Raw genomic sequence first — 16,866 nt, 5'->3', positions numbered from 1 at the left:
TCTATGAGAGTCAGGCTCTATGTGAAATGATAAGGAACAGTGGTATTGTGATTTAGGTGGTGGGCTGCTAATCTCAAGGTTGGTAGTTAAAACCCATAGCTGCTTTGCAGTAGAGAAGAGGAAGGTCAACAGAAAGAATCCTGTGGAGGCTGAATCAATGGGGAAGCACAAAATGACCTGGGTGCTCCCAGTGAACCCAAACACAGCTTTTTGCACACCCAATGTTTAGAACAAGAGCTCCAATAGCGTGAACAAAAGAGAAGGTTCCCTGTCATCTGACACCTTATCTTTTTATGCTTTACTGTACATTTCAGATATATTATCTCATTTGTGGTAACGTCTCATAAAAATAATTTGATTTAGAATGAAACACTTTACTCTTGGGGGTTCTGAATGCCAGTAGAGGAGTTCTTGATCTATTCAACTTATGGTGGCTTGCACTTATTACCATCTGTTTTGGGTTTTATGTTTTATACCTCTTATCATTAGTAATATGCATTACATACAGTGTTGCAGTGTGTAATCAGATGATTTTCTCATTTTCTGATGTTCAAAGATGAGGTTTGTAGAGATGCTGATAACAAACGGTAGTAACAATAAAAGCATATGACTAATGATGATGGAGTCACCAGAATGGACTTGGAAATCGCAAAAACAGAAATGACAGGAGATTGATATTAACGGTCATCTCTTTCTGTGAAACGACGTCTAAAGCATTGTGCTGATGACGTTTACCTTTAAGCCAATCGCTTCTTCTGGTTTCTTGCTTCTTACCTGGAACCATAGTTTGCTCCCTTCCTAAAGACTCTTCAACGGGCAACCTGCCTATTATTGGCATTACAGCAATGCTACTTATACTCTCAGGGAAGAGGCTAGAAATATTAAGTGTGCATAATTTTGAGAAGCCAACTCCAGAGTTTTGGACAAGAATTAATTATGAAATTTCGTTTGGGCTTGAGTAAACTAGAGTGCTTTCCAAATGGTATTTTGCTTTACGACACAACGCGTAGACTTACTTGAGAACTAAAACCACTCATTATGACCTTGTGTAAGGTTTCCAAATAATTGTCAATAGTGAGAACCCAATGAAGTTCCCCCACTGTAAGTACCCCAAGTGGTTTTATTGCCTTTGGGGTTGAATCCTGTGACCATGTGAAATACAGATGTGTTTTAGTAAAGGAATACCCACCCTCAGCCCTTAGCTGTGTAGGGTGGTTATGCACAGGTGTTGCTTCCATGTTATGCATCTTCTGTCCGCTAACATAGAAGTGACACCTTATGACTTAGGAGGAAAAATAGCCTGAGAAAAACTTAAATTAGCTTCTGACTGGAAAAGAAAATTGCCCAAATACAGAAAATTTAGCTATTCTTCATAGGTAATCAGATAAATACTTTGCTAAACAGGCGTCAAACCATGGTCTTTAAACAAACATACTCTATATATGATCAAGGCACCAATTAAACTATAGTATGCTATAATGATCTATTTGTAAAACATATTATATAAAGCACAATCATATATACTTGAAAGTATATATCTGCTGAAATACAATTTTATTTTGGTTTTCAACCCAAGCTAATTTTTTTTCTTGGCTCCAAATGATGAAAGAATTTAAATTTGTCTGTAGGAAACCAGCCACCTTTGACAATGAATTGTCACTTGTAAGTAGCATCAGAAAAACAAATAAGCATTCTCTAAGAATTCCTATCTAGAGTAGAGAGGAAACATACACAGGCAATTCAAATGCATTTACCCTCTGCCCACACTTGACTAGGGATTTCAACATGTTATTATAAATATTTTGTCTTTTTTTCTCTCTTGAAAAATTCTCAATCCTAGTGCCTACCAGTTAAAAGGGAAAAACTAAACAACATGGGAGTGGGGTTGTTGAAAGACATGTTTAGAAGCCAAAGAAACACTGGGATAAAGTTAAAAGAGTTAGGATAAAAGTCAGGGCCTGTCATAATATACAAGAATCTCTTACAAATGATTAAAACATACGTAAAGAAAGCCAGCCTCAGTGACCCAAATTTAACTCTACACAGTAACCCCGTAAGAGCAACGTGTGTTCATTTTGATTCCTCGAGGTGACCTCAAGTATATACTGTGTTAACTTCACTGACGTTCAATTTCAAGAACTAATAACCACTGAGATGCTGAAGCATCATCTTTTCGACGTTAGGTAGGAAATATGGTTTCATTTAATCAGATAAAAAGTCACGGAACAACAACAAAAAAAGGCACGAAAAATTCCACAACTCTAAAATCAAAACAAAACAGAAAACTCCAACATTGGTTAGATGACCGGAAAATGAAAATGGCCAAACTGAAAAACTCTTAGATCTAATGAAACAATATTTCAATTAGTTAATGTAGACTAAGGAATTGAGTTGTCTTTCAAAGCTCATAATGTTGTTGCAGTTTTAAAAGTTAATCTTACTGCCATCCTTCTGTAAGCCAGAGAAAAAAATACTAGCATTACATAAGAAATGTGGTGGGGTTTTTTTCCCTTCAATCTTTTGACATTAAAAACACCCAATTGACACATTAAATTTAACCTTCAAGTTCATTGTTCGCAGTAAGAAGAGAAAGAACATGAACAAGCTGAATATGCTAAATTGTTAAATGCTGAGCTCTTGGAAGATGAGGCCTGGCAGTGCCGTGGTTAAAGTGCCCTCATGCTAACTGAAAGGTTGGGACATTAGAATCCACTATTCCTTCTCCAGGAAGAAGATGTAGCAGTCTGCTTTCATAAGGATTTTCTGTCTCGGAATGCCTATGGGGCAGTTTTACTCTGTCCTACAGTTGCTGGGATGGAAATGACTCTGGTGGCAGTGGGTTTTGCGTGTTTGTGTGCAAAACAGGGAATTAAGCTCCAACACTTAATTCTAAATCCTAACCACTGAATGGCATGTAGCAAGGAAGAACACTGAAAACAGAATTAACATAAGATCATCGCCATTTTCTAAATAGAGAGGCCTTTTAAATTTTAATTGAATTCAGACAGTTGGCGTTGGAGAAGCATGAACAGGCAAATATGGTCATCTTTGCTTGCTTTACAAACAGAAGTGGTAAGCTGTGCAGTAAGCAAGGTCCCTGGTTAATGGCAAAACGGCATGTCAAACTTGAGATCTGTCAGATACCCGCAGGGACAAGAAATCGAGGTTAAATCAGGAAAACAAAACTAAACCAAAGCAAAACCGGAAAACAATGAAATGCTCTTAACGGGGCAGGGGTGGGGTAGTCCACTGGAAAGTAAAGATCACGAGCATTGTAAATAGGGAAAAGGCCTATTTAATGCTTCGGTGTTTACTGGCATTTAAAACGAGCATTTCCAGGTAGCACCTAGGCTTGAAAACTGCAGCGCTACTTATCTGCGACATCGGACCAGCCTCTTGAGTAGTAAACATTAGCCACAATAAAAACATCATTCCTATATTCTTGCCTTCCAGGACCATGGGGGGGGGGTGTATTAAGGAGCTTTCTTTCTCCCATATATAGCCGTAACTACTCTCTTCCCTTTCCTATTTACTGCCCTTGTCGCGGGACTAATGAACCCTAAACTCTTCCCATGAATGGAAATGAGGGAAAAAAGCAACGGCAGAGTAGAATCCAGATGGAAAACAGGAAATTAAAAGTAGTGGCATTACTTGCCGAGTGAAATGAGGGTGGGGAACACCTTAAAGGTTTCAAATCGGGGGAGGGGGGTGTCAGTTCTGGAACCCCTTCATTAACCTGCACTTTCCCCCCGCCGCCCCAGCAAGGGTCGCGGTTGCAGTTTGTTTGCTTGTTTGTTTATGCAGAGGGCGGCAGTTCTCCGGGCGGAGCCTCCCGGCTGCAAGCCTCCCGTTCCCCAGCGCGACCCGCAGCAAAGAGTGGGGGGCGCGGGCAGGGGCTCCGAACTCGCCCCGAGGCACGGAAATGGGCCCTGTGAGAGCCACTTTCACCCCCAAGAATGCGCTCCGCCCCCGCCGCCCTCGAGTCTCGCCCGCTTCCAGGGCCCCAGAGGCGCTCCCGGGGAGCGGCGCCCGGCCCATTTTAAGACAGCCGCGAGCCGGCCGCCGGCTCCAGACGTCCCCGGCCCGGGACTCTCCGCCCGGGGACCCGGAACCAGCTCCAGGTCTGACCCCCCGCGCCGGCGAGGGGGCGCCTTTCCCACGGGACTTCCGAATCCGTTTCCGCTCCGGGGCGGGGAGCGGGGAGCGAGGCGGCGGCCCGGCCCGAGCACCTCGGAAACGGGAGCCGCCCCGGTCCTCCGGACCCCGGGCGTAGCCTCCTCCCGTGCCCGCCCGTACCTTCTTCCACTCGTCAGCGCGACGCGGGCGGCGGGCGCCGGGCGCGCAGGCCCATCGCCCGGCAGCAGCGAGCCAGAGGAAGTTCAGGGGAGCCTCCGGCAGGCCCGCGAAGGCGTCTCTCGGCTGGGGCGGCGGAAACGGAGGAGAGGGGATGGCGCGGCCGCTTTCCCGAACTCCTCCTCCGCAGTTCTGGCCCGACGGCTGCCCTCGAGAACCAGCGCCGCAACTGCCATTCTCCCCCTCCGTCAGCCCGCCGCTGTCCCCGCCTCCTCCTCCCACTCCTTCCTCCAGCCCCCGCCCCGCCCCGCCCCGACGCCCCGCCCCGTGCGCTGCGTCATGGCGTCACGCCCACTGGGCCTGCCGCGGGCGGTCCTGGGACGTGGTCGTTCCCTCGCGCCCCTTCGTGCCCCGCCCTCGCGGGAGCGCCCGGGCTGGGACTCTGGCGCCTCTGAGCGCCGCCCGCGAGCGTGACCTCAGCGCCGGGCACCTGCCGCCCTGTCTCGTCTTCCCGTTCGCAGCGCTCCGCCACGGGCGTCCCAAGTCGTGGGGGCTCGGCGTCCCCCGGAGAGCGAGCGTCTCCGGCTGGGGCCGGTGGGCGTGGCGGGCGCCGCGCGGGAGGGAAGGGCGAGGCCGGCCCTTCGGACCTTGGGCCCGGGGCTTCGCGTTCATTCCTTTGTGGACTCCCGGCTCACCTGCCTGATTGGCAGCCCCGGGGTGTGCGGTGCGCGGTGGCGGCGGCAAGTTCCTGCCGCTTCCTGCTGGGGAATGTCTTTGCCGGGGGAGTGGCGGTGCCCTTTGTAAGCAGCTCCCTGCACGTCTGCAGCCGCCGCCCCCGGCTCCTGGAGTTGAATCGATCTCCGCCTGCTGCGGCGACTCGGATACAGTGACACCTTATGCGAGGGCTCAGAATTCTCCCCCACGCGTTTCTTTTTCCTGGATAATGACAATCGTCTCCCCAATCCGCTTTAAGTATTGGAATTCACATTTTCTTCCCTCGCCGATCTTGAGTGCCTTTGGAATGACTTTAATTCCGTTTTGCCTTTTCCGGCCCCTCGCATCCTTTGAGCCAGCCAGTCATATCCTCTGAATACGCGGATTCTTAGTTGAATAAACAAATTTAGTCCAGGCCTGGCCCAGTCCCTTGTAGTTTATTCCTCCCTCAGGATTTAGAGTCACTCTTCCTTGGAATGCTGAGAAGTGGAATGTGATTGATGCGGGACAGAATGTCCATTTGCCATCTGCTACTTAACTAAATATGTCACCCTCTCAATTCTTGTTGTAGTGTGTCTAATTTAAATTAGAAATGAACTAAGGAGTCACGTTCTTTCAGACGGGGCTTGGTATCTTTGGTAACCCCGTAAATGTTTACCAATTAGTAAACGAAGTAAGTTCAACGCTGCAGTCAGTTCTGGGCTAAGTAACTTGGACCCCTTGGAACATGAATCTTTAAGGAAGTAATGATGAGTATGTTTGTCTTGATAGGAAGATTTTAAGCTATAATACACGATGTCTAACCTCTACTTCATGACTGTCAGCAACTTAGTCTTGGGGATACTTTGAGCCTAGCACTACTGCAAAAATAGCAAGTGAAATGTATTTGTGGAACAGTTCTCCTACATAATCTACTAATCCTTTTTGGAAAGAGATCCACACATTCTCCATCTTTTAAGGACAGACTTAGACCGTGGTTTTGAGTAGGGTGTTTTTTGTCCAGGGTAGGAGGGGTGTGGACTTGCACTCCATACAATGGTTCTGTTTTCTAGAGAGTCCTTGACCTGAGTTTCTCATCTTCCAAAAAATTAGAAGAATTTCTTGCTCTTCACTAACATAAATCGATTCAGAAACAAATACCTATTACTTATCTCTACTCAGATTTTCACAGGCACCTCAAACTCAGACTGTCCCAAATAGAATTCATGATCTTTTCTTCAAAGCTTGCCTCTGTCATTCACTCTAGCCCACAACCAGGAATCTAGAACTCTTCCTGCACCCTACACTGTATTCCTACTGTTTCATAATTGACCATCAACTTCGGTGTGTTATAGTTGTTTAAACAGCTCTCCACTCAAGGCTTTCTTCTCCATCCCTTCTTCCAGTTTTTAAGGCAGTGTGTCCAGTTGTGTCTGCAAATTAGAATCCCCAGGAGAGCTGGCAAGGCGCCTTGGTGGTGCTGTAGGGTAAGAGTTGAACTGCTAATGGCAAGGTTGGCGGTTCAAACCAGTTAGCCACTCTATGGGAGCGTTGTGAGGCTGTCTGCTCTTGTCAAGATTTACAAGCTTCAGAAACTCTATACTGGGGTGCTAAGAGTCAGAATTGTCTTAATGGAGGTGGGCTTGGAGTTTGGGGTTTGGGAGTGTTAAATCCCAGGCCCAGATGTGAGCCACCAACCAAAACAGAATCTCGTGCTTCAGAACTTTCCCAAACTCCAGGTGATTCCAATGTGTGGCCATGGCTGAAAACCACTGCTAGGGTATCCTCATTTTCCATCAGAGCACTGCGGATGTGTGATAAGTGACCCCAAGTACCTTGAATTTTGGCCACCTTCTCTCTTATTTTCTTGCCCACTTCTAATTCATGCAACATCAATTCAATAATTATTGAGGGTCTATTATTTGCGAAGAGTCCTTATGGTGCAATGGGTTAACCATTGGGCTGCTAGCCAAGAAGTCTGTCTGTTCTGAACCCACTAGCCTCTCTGAGAGAGAAAGATGTCAACTTAGAGCCGCAGAAACCCAGCAAGCAGTTCTACATTGCCCTACAGGCTCGCTATTGGAAGAAAGCAGGCAAGAGAAGGGGTGAGAAAAGCAAAGCAGGTGTTAATATCCTAGCAGGGGGAAAAAAGTGTGACATGTGCTCTGTGGGAAAAAGACTAATCTTTCTACTCCCACCAAGAGCCAACAGTCTCAGAAACTCACAAGGACACCTCTACCCAGTTCTATAGGGTCGCTATGAGTTGGAAAGGACTCCATGGCAATGTCTTTTGAGAGCTGAGAGGCTGAAAGATGAAGGAGCTCTGGTGATAAGAGTAGATAATAAGCTGGGCTGTTAACTGAAAGATTAGCAGTTCGAACCCAGCAGCTGCAGCACCGGAGAACGATGAGTCTTCCTTCATCTGAAAAGATTCACAGCCTCCCAATCCCACAGGAGCGCTTCTGCTCTGTCCTATGGGTGGCACTGAGTCAGAATGGACTTGCTGGCAGTGAGTTTGAGTGCTTTGAGAGGCTGAAGCCTAGGGAGCAAGGAGGAGACATGGGATCAGATCAGACCTTTTAGACCCTGGTTATGAGAATTCTAAGTGATTGGTATGATGCGTGATGAGACATGAGAGAAGATTTTAAAGCCAAGACCTGACACCTGACTTTCCTTTGCAAAGGCCTGCTCTTGCTGTGGACATCAGCTTGTGACAGAAGTAGGAGTGGATGCAGGGAAGCATTTAGACCATTGCCAAAAGTCAGGAAAGAAATCATAGGTCTTTGGACCAAGATAAAAGAGGTGTAAACAGAAGTAGACGTCTTCGTATTGGGGGGGGGGGGCGCGGCGCTTCATAATGTGGAGTAATTCCAGGATCTTTTAACTCCATTTCCCCACAAACATTTTGAAACCTCCTGTATTTGTTTTAGAACTGGTAGAACTTGCTGAAGAATTAAAAATGGGAAAAGAGAGATAGAGAAAGCTACCCAAAGAATAAAACAAAAAAAAAACAAACAACTCACTACCATGGAGTCAAATGTGACCACAGTGATCCTCTAAGGACAGAGCAGAACTGCCCAATGGGACTTCCAAGACTGTGATCTTTACTGAAGCAAGACCGCCACATCTTTCTCCTGAGGAGCAGCTGGTGGGCTTGAACCACCTAGCTTTCAGTCCGCATCTCACACGTAACCATTGTGCCACTAGGACTCACAGTTACAATCATCTAAAATCATCATCATCATCGACAACAACAACAAAAATTCCCTGCCACTGAGTAAATTCTAACTCATAGTGACCCTATTAGGCAGGGTAGAACTACCCTGTGGGTTGCTGAGACTGCTAATTCTTTACAGGAGTAGAAAGCTTCATCTTTCTCCTGTAGAGCTGCTGGTGGGTTTGAACTGCTGACCTTGTGGTTAGCAGCCCAAATGAGTAACCCACTCTACCACTAAGGCTCCTAGTTGTTATAATAATAGATACCCTTTATCAAGTATTTACTGTGTGCTAGATACTGTTTGAAGAATTTTACAAGTATTGAGGCATTTAATTGTAATCGCAGTCCCCTAAGGAAGATGCTGTTATTATCAGCATCTGAGGCTCTAGAAGGTAAGTAATTTGCCACGGTGCTACAGCTTGCAAATTACAAGCCTGGTATTTAGGTTACCCAGACTGTCTGGCTCCAGAGTTCATGATCTTTATTAGTGCCAACCAAGCAAAATCAAAACAAACATGCAAATCCATTGCAGTGGAGTCTGCAACCCCAGTAGAGCTGTGCGTTGCACTTCCAATGGCTATGACCCTTCAGAAGCAGATTGCCAGGCCTTTCTTCTTATGCACTGCTGGTTGGATTTGAAAGGACCACTGTTTGGTTAGTAGTCAACCACTTACTGTTTTATGCCACCTTATTAGTATCACAGTCAAGTAACCATGTCATCAGCCACATTCAGCTTCCTCCTTTCTGCCTTTCTCTCCTCTTTTCCTCTTCCTCCTCTTTCTTTTTCCTGTCTCTCCTATGCTGACCTCCCTCACACCTGACTTTCTTTGTACAAGCCACCCTCTCTCTGCCTGCAATGCCCCTCTTTTCTTCTTCGACCCATTTTATCTCCCTTTCCTTGTTGATCAGGCTAAGTTAAGCCCCTCTTCTCTAGCCCCATGCAACCCTCTTTAGAGTTCTGTGTACATGGTACTGCATTCAAACTTGTCTTTCCCAATAAAATTTTAAGGGAGGGCAGTTAAGGCCTAACAATGAAGGAAGAGAGGAAGGAAGAAGGCCAAGAAACCCTAGCTGGGGCACACATGGACTTCCTTCCCCAGGCACTCTGGCCTCAAGCAGCTTGTAAACTCCATAGAGAGACAGACACATAGAAAATCACACCAATAAAATCCCAACGTGTGATAAAAGCAGCATGTTCTAGGACAAATACTACCTCCTGCCTTCAAATTGATTCCTCCTCCTGGCAAGCCTCTTAGAGGACACAACTTAAACAAACAAACTCATTGCCATTGAGTTGATTTGGACTCAGTGATTCAAAAGGACTACCCTGTGGGTTTCTGGGTCTTTAACTCTTTACAGGAGGAGAAATCGTCATCATTTCCCCGAAGAGTGGCTGGTGGTTTTGAACAGCTGATCTTGTGGTCAGCAGCCCAAGATGTAACCATTAAGTCACCAGAGCTTATAAGAGCTTCTTATAAGACAGTGCACCATCCATTCTGCCTAAGGATCTGGGAGGCCAGAAGCTTGACTGCAGAATTGTTTTCCTGCAGAAAAAGTACGGCAGGAATGGGAACACGAGGTTTTTTTCTACATCCATTTAGTCTTACTGGGCGAGGCAGCCCTGGAACCTCTCCTGGGAAGACTTTAGGAGGAGAGTCTCATTGGGTACTGTTGAGTCGCTGGAATGTGCTACTTCCTCACTAGCTACACCCCTCCCCCGCCCTGGGTGTAACGTGCACAAACCAAAAAATAAACCAAAAAAAGCCCCAAAGCACCCCAACTCACGGCCGTGGAGTCGATTCTGACTCATAGGGAACCTATAGAGTCCCTGTCTCTCTCCTTGCAGTGTCTGGTTTTAAACTGTTGACCTTGTGGTTAGCAGCCCAATGCACAGCCACTACCCATTTCCAATTTGGTTCAATTCCCCTCCTGGCAGGACCATACGGTTCTCTCTTCTTTGTGGTCTGCGAGGTTTCAGAGCGTGGGTTCCGGAAAGGTTGTCAAACTGCTGTGGCCCACAGTCTGGGGACCAGCATGAAGGGTGAGCAAGAGTGTCAGCCGGCAGTGGCAAAAGCACGGGACCATCCGAAAGGGTGCGCGCTGCCTTGCGCCAGTGCCGCCGCCCCCAGAGACCACGTCGCGAGCAGTGCTCGGTGGACAGACGCACAGCACACTGCTCCCATCACTCGCCCCAGAACCCACCGCGCTGGAGCAACAGAACTACGGTGCCAGAGGAATATCTAAAGCCCCGTGCACTGCGAGGAGGAAAAGAGCTTCCTCTGAAGACCGTCAGCCCGAATGCTCCTTTGAAGTGACGCCGTCCAAACTTCATCTCACGCCTGTGGACGTGTTGTCAGGAGAGACCAGTGCCCTGGAAGGGACCGCATGCTGAGTAAAGTAGAGGGTCAGAGAACAAGAGGAAGCCCTTCAGCGGATGGATGGATCGACGCCGCAGTGGCAAAGGGGCTTAAATTTTGAGTCAAACATCCCAATAATTGCGAGGACGGCCCAGGTACAAGGCAGTGTTTCCTTTTTTGTTGTGTACGCGGACTAGCTGTGCATCAGAACTGACTCAGTGACACCCAACCACAGCCTAATCAATAACCACATGGATTTCCAAGGATTATGGCAGCGAATGTAGGTGCAGTACTTAGGGCTCCCCAAAACCCCAAACCCAGGCCACGGCGTGGATTTGGACTCCTAGTGGTTCTACAGAGTGTTCCTGAGGCAGACTATCTTTACAGGAGCAGACAGCCGCCCCTCCCCCCCCCCACCTTATCAGTCCGATGTGTAATCCACTACCTTGATGGGGCTCTTACTTAGGACTCAGCACATACTAAATTGTCAACAAATGCTCGCTGCTTTTCTTCCCAGACAAAGGGATGTTGGTCTACGGCCATACCACCCAGAATGCACCCGATCTCATCTGATCTCAGAAGCTAAGCAGGGCCGGGCCTGGTTAGTACTTGGATGGGAGAAAAAGGGATGCTGGCTAAAGTGGGAGTTGTACTAATAGGGTTTTGTGAGTGGGTTCACCTGGGCCCCACACACAGTGGCTCTTTTAACTGAGAGGACTACTAAGGGACTTGAGGAGGAAAGGTCTTTATCTCATCCAAATTGCAGACCCAGGTCTCTGGTGGGAAAGCCTTTCAGGTGACTGAAAGCTGAGATGCTCAGATGGTCCACCTGTCCTGAGCCTCACCCCCACAGGCCTCCACCACGCAGGGGAGAACAGACCCAGGACTCTCTTTTTTTCTGGGCAGTCAGCCTGTCTCAAGGTTATTTAAGCAGTCTTCAGGACAGTATTGCTCAATGTAGACAATGTTCCTCTCGTGTAGACTTGAGCTATCTTTACCAAAATCACCCGTGATGCTTATTAAATGGGTTCCTCAATTCTATCTCAGATGAATAAAATCATAATCAGTGGGGTTGGGTCCTTGAACCAGCTCTGCAGATAATTCATCTCACACTAACCTTTGTGCATGACACTTTAGAGATGACAGCTGCCATATACTGTCCCCCACATCGAGCAGGTTTCTTCCTTGGGGTCTCTCAATTGGTCTTTCCTGGAGTGCCAGGAGAGATTTGTTCTTCCTTGTGGAACCCACTGCATGATCGATTACGTTTACTCCTTTTCCTGCCATTCTCTGCAGTGGATGTCCGCCCTACTGTTTCTTGGGAAGACGGAATCCTCAGGTCACAGCGACCCACTGCGTTCTGGAGTCGGTCTTCATGACTTGCCCTGGTTAGCTGACACCCAGCAAGCCCAGCCCTTGTGGTGACCTGGGCCAGAAATGCTGTATGACCAGAATTGGTTAGATAAATGTGCTCTATTTGGGGTAGATGTGTTTGGCTCACTACGTGACAGTGGCATGTGGCTCTGGGAGCAGAAGGCCAGGGTATGGTGAGACTGACTTAGGGTCACCTATGTTGACCCATTGGGGAAGGAGATTGAAGGTACCATGGAGCAAACCTTCTTGGAGGAAGTCCAGCGAGAGTGCTCCTTAGAGGGGAGGGAGGGTGAGACTGTCTCACATACTTTGGACTTACTATCAGAAGAGACCAGTTTTTTTTTAATCATGCTTGATAAAGCGAAGGAACAGCCAAACAAAGAGGAAAGGCCCTTGATGAGATGGATTGACACCATGGCTTTAAGCATGGTTTCAAGCATAAGAACAATTGTGATGGTGCAGGACCAGATAGTTCATGTTCTGCTGTACATAGGGGCGCTGGGAGTCCGAACCGAGGTGATGGCACCTTGGCCATCACCAATATCAATAACAACCACATGGCCACTTTGCTCAGGACGGTCCCGGTTCCTGCCTATTCTCTGGGATGAACTGTTAAACTGTATGGTCTCCTTGGTGTTACACAGCATTATAAGGCCAATTATCAGCTGCTCTGCTGGAGAAATTCAGGCTTCCTACTCCCATGAAGAGTTAGTCTCAGAAAGTCACAGGGCATTTCTACCCTGTACTATAACGTCGCCGTGACTCAGCATTGGCAGGATGGCAATTAGTTGAGTTTTGGGTCTGGGTTGCAGTGATTTAGTCCCTGGGTCTTGCCTCGGTCTCCCCCTTCCTGTCCACCCAATCCCCAAAGTCCTGCCGCAGATCCTTTCTCCTCCCAGATCAATGCCGTTACTGAACTCACGCTGGTATACTAACCACTGTGGGCTTACCTGAAGGGGTGTATCTGAAAGCCCCACGAACCTTGTTGCTAGATTTACTCTCTGTCAATATCTGGACGACATCAGGCCTTTTGTTTTAGCACCTGGCATTGTGGTGTTTCCCTTGTTCATTATCTCCATTTGTTTTGTCGGTCGGGATGGCTGACAGTGGGCTGAGAGTACTTCCTGTGACTGTGAGAAAGCCATGCATGTGGCCACCTTCCGGCCAGTGTGTAAGATCAAACAGGATGTGCTTTATGTACTCAATTCAGTCCTTGCTTAAATTTCCTGTTTCTATTTCTTCACCAATTTCAAATTTACTTTGTCTGGTTGTGTATTATATGGTTGTGTGTTCTGTTCACATCCACCTGTTGTCCTTAAAAAGGAAATCCCACTGTTGTCATAGGCCCTTAAAAAACAAAACAAACCAGTATGAACACATGCACCGAAACAAACTGGTACTGAGTGCTAGTTCAAGAACCAGGAGGGATTATATTTAAGTGTATGCAAAGATCTTTTGTTTCACGTGCAAAGTATCTAAACAAATTCAGAGCACTTAATTAATCCCCAAGAACCCTGGTGGAGCAGTGGTTAGACACTGGGCTGCGATCTGCAAGGTCTTCAGTTTGAAACTACTACTCATTCTTGTGGAGAAAGATGGGGCTTTCTGCTCCAGTTACCAGTTAACTCTCTCGGAAAGCTACAGGGGCAGTTCCACCCTGTCCTATAGGGTCGCTATGAATCAGTATGGACTGGGTGGAAGTGAGTTTGGTTTTTTGGTAGCTAATGCTGGCTTTTGCATCCTTCAGGTACAATTGGTGAGAAGAAAAGATTCCAAACAAAAGCAAAACAAGCAAGAGATTAGATTAATTCTAATCTCTAACTAATTCTAATTGATTCAAGATGACACATCTTTAGATAGGACCCAGATATAAGGAAGAACATTCACTACTAGAATGGAATAGCCTAATTAGATCTCATCCAGGAGTGTTTTGTTCAAAATGAAATGCTCATGCTGCTGGTGATGAAGACAGAGCAGAGGCATTGGGGCCTTTGGACAGTCCAGATGATAAAGAAGACCCAAGAGGAGGGGCTGTTGGCAAAAGCTCTGGGTCTGTAACAATCCCCAAGGAGTTATTTCTCCATCTGTCTTTGAAAGCAATGTGCCCTCACGCTGTGATTTGCAGCCAACATAAAGCTGCATAAAGAACTCATCTTATTAAAAAAAAAAAAAGAACTCATCTTAATCAAGATACTTTGGAATACATTTTATAAGTAGTTTATTTAAGAGGGAGGAGCCCTGCTGGGCTGGCTGATTACTCTTTGGGCTGCTAACCTAAAGGTCAGTAGTTCAAACCCACCAGCCGCTCCTTGGGAGAAAGATGAGGCTAGCTGCTCCTGTAAAGATTTACAGCGTTGGAAATCCTATACAGGATCGCTTGGATGGACTCAATTAACTGATAGTGCTGGTGGATTCATATACTTAGAAGCAGAATTACTTTTAAAAAGCCAAAGGGTACTATTTCCTCTCTTGTGGTTCCCCTCTGCTCTTTTCTGAAGTCAATATTCACCAGGTGAACAAACGCTGTGCGTGTGTGTTGGGATTCTCAGAGCCTTTCCTGTAAGAGGTCTACAATGATCAAGCTACAGAGGTGGATCCATACACTACGATTCTGTTAGGTGCCCTTCCTCCTCTTTAAATGGAGGGTGCTAAAAAGCACCTCCTTCATAAGGTTTCCTCCATGAGGATTAAATGAAACTGTAAAGGTAAAATGCTTAGCCCAGTCCCTGGCACTTAGTACTAGCTCAATGAACATTAGTTTCTATCAAAGCGATTTACTTAAAGATGGGTGGGTATTGGATTTGGTGGCTTTCATTTGAAGATCTAGTATATCACACAGAGAAGATTTTAAGGAAGAAAACAAATGATGCCTCCCTATAACATCCTATTTGGAAGTTTTCTCTTTTTAGTTTTCTTTTCAAATTGAGTTCTCTTTTAATATTGTGGGTGGGGAGGGGGGAAAAAAAAGAGAGGACCTGATGCAAGGGGCTTAAGTGGAGAGCAAATGCCTTGAGAATGATTGGGGCAGGGAATGTATGGATGTGCTTTATACAATTGATGTATGTATATGTATGGATTGTGGTAAGAGTTGTATGAGTCCCTAATAAAATGTAAAAGAAGAAAAGAGAAAAAAATGATTAGGGCAAAGACTGTACAGATGTGCTTTATACAATTGATGTATGTATATGCATGAACTGTGAAAAGAATTGTATGAGCCCCAATAAATTGTTAAAATTAAAATAAATTAAAAAAAAGAAAATGATTAGGGCAAAGAATGTACAGATGTGCTTTATACAATTGATGTATGTATATGTATGGATTGTGATAAGAGTTGTATGAGCCCCTAATAAAACGTTAAAAAAAAAAATTGTGGGTGGAAGTTCAGCCCTGAAACCATGAGAAGCCAGGAGGAATTTAGGCAGGGAAAAAATAGCGAGGAGTGGTGACCAAATACAAACTAAGCACATTGGAGCTGGGTAGCCTGGCTGTGCAGGTGAGCTATCTTTCACTGCCCTTCTCCATCATCCCCTGGCTGTGCAGGTGAGCTATCTTTCACCGCCCTTCTCCTTCATCCCTTTTGTTCAATGGAATCGTCACTTTTGCTTCACGCATGCTAGCCAGGAAACTGCATTGGCAATGATCAAAACCAATCCAGCTTTTAATGTGGTTCCGATGTGGGGGGAAAATCCCATCTGCCTGTGCCAGGGGATTCCCACCACAGATACGTTAGGGGAAGGAATTTGTAAACAGCTGTTTCCTACCAAGTATGTTCAGAACCCAAAGTGGTTCATTGGAAAAATTTGTGTAAAATTAAAAGAAAAAAAGCAAGTGATGACACACAAGATATTTAATGTGTCAACTACTATAGTTAGGCCTAGAAGTGAGAACTTAGGACCCGTTGTTAATTTGTTGAAATTCATACTGGGGAGTTTTCAAAAACAAGCCCCAAACAATACAAGTTAAAAAAAAACAAACAGCAAAACAGTACAACTCATACAAGTTCCGCAGGAGAGAACCCAGTGTTCTTCAACTCTGGAAGATGATGCCTGCCTCTCTAAAACAACATGTAAACAGCAACCAGCCCCAACAGCCTCAAAGAAAAAGCAGGAGAAACTGAAGACAATGACAGAGGAAGTCCTGAACCTAATGATGTGCCTAGAAGAAGCAGGCATAGACCTGCCACAGGAAGAAATCTTCAGAATGCTGCTTGGAGTCATATAGGATATGAGGGAAGCAACACAGAAGAAGGATGAATTGATAGAGGAGATAAAGGCAATGTACCAAAGCGAAATACAAGACCTAAGGGAAGAAATAACAAAATCAAGTACAAATCAACAGACTTTGCCAATAGACTTGAGGCGGCAGAGAATCATACCAGCGACCTAGAGGATTACCTAGAAGCAGACCTCAACAAATGAGAAAAGCAGTCAAATAAGACAATAAGAGAAGCTGAAGAAAACCTGAGAGGCATGCCTGATGCTATAAACAGGAACAATATTAGAATAATTGGACTACCAGAATAAGACACAACAAAGAAGTCAACAGCAAAAATAGTGAGGGATGAATAATGGAAAAGTAGGTGAGGGAAAATGGAGGATGATATAAGATATGAAAATAATAATCTATAATTTATTAAGGGTTCATGAGGGAGGGCAATTGGGGGAAGGAGGGGAACAAAATGGGGAGCTGATATCAGGGGCCCAAGTGGGAAGAGAGTGCTTTGAAAATAAAGATGACAACATATGTGCAAATATGTTTGACACACTGGATGAATGTATGGATTGTGATAAGAGCTGTAAGAGTCCCCTATAAAAGTATGGAGAAAAAAAGAGGAAGTAGAAAATAAAAGGACTCCAATACTGTTTAAAAGCAAACAAACAAACAAAAATCAACAGTACAAGGTTGGAGTTGAAATGACTGTGCCAAGCCAAC

The 16,866-nt window shown here is 45.8% G+C and overlaps 1 protein-coding gene across 1 annotated transcript in view; it reads right to left on the bottom strand.

Moving 5' to 3' along the window:
- The window catches only part of RNF19A (ring finger protein 19A, RBR E3 ubiquitin protein ligase), a 38,754-nt gene extending 34,189 nt beyond the window's left edge, over positions 1–4,565 (bottom strand). Inside the window, exon 1 of the mRNA XM_075549436.1 lies at positions 4,297–4,565. The gene's annotated coding sequence lies outside the window, so the exon portion shown is untranslated. The remainder of the gene's footprint in view (positions 1–4,296) is intronic.
- Positions 4,566–16,866: the final 12,301 nt, after the last annotated feature.

The sequence above is a fragment of the Tenrec ecaudatus genome, chromosome 5 (assembly GCF_050624435.1).
Source record: "Tenrec ecaudatus isolate mTenEca1 chromosome 5, mTenEca1.hap1, whole genome shotgun sequence".
NCBI classification, from domain to species: Eukaryota; Metazoa; Chordata; class Mammalia; order Afrosoricida; family Tenrecidae; genus Tenrec; species Tenrec ecaudatus.
The sequence above is the reverse complement of the archived record's forward strand: the minus strand, read 5'-3'. Positions and strand labels throughout refer to the sequence as shown.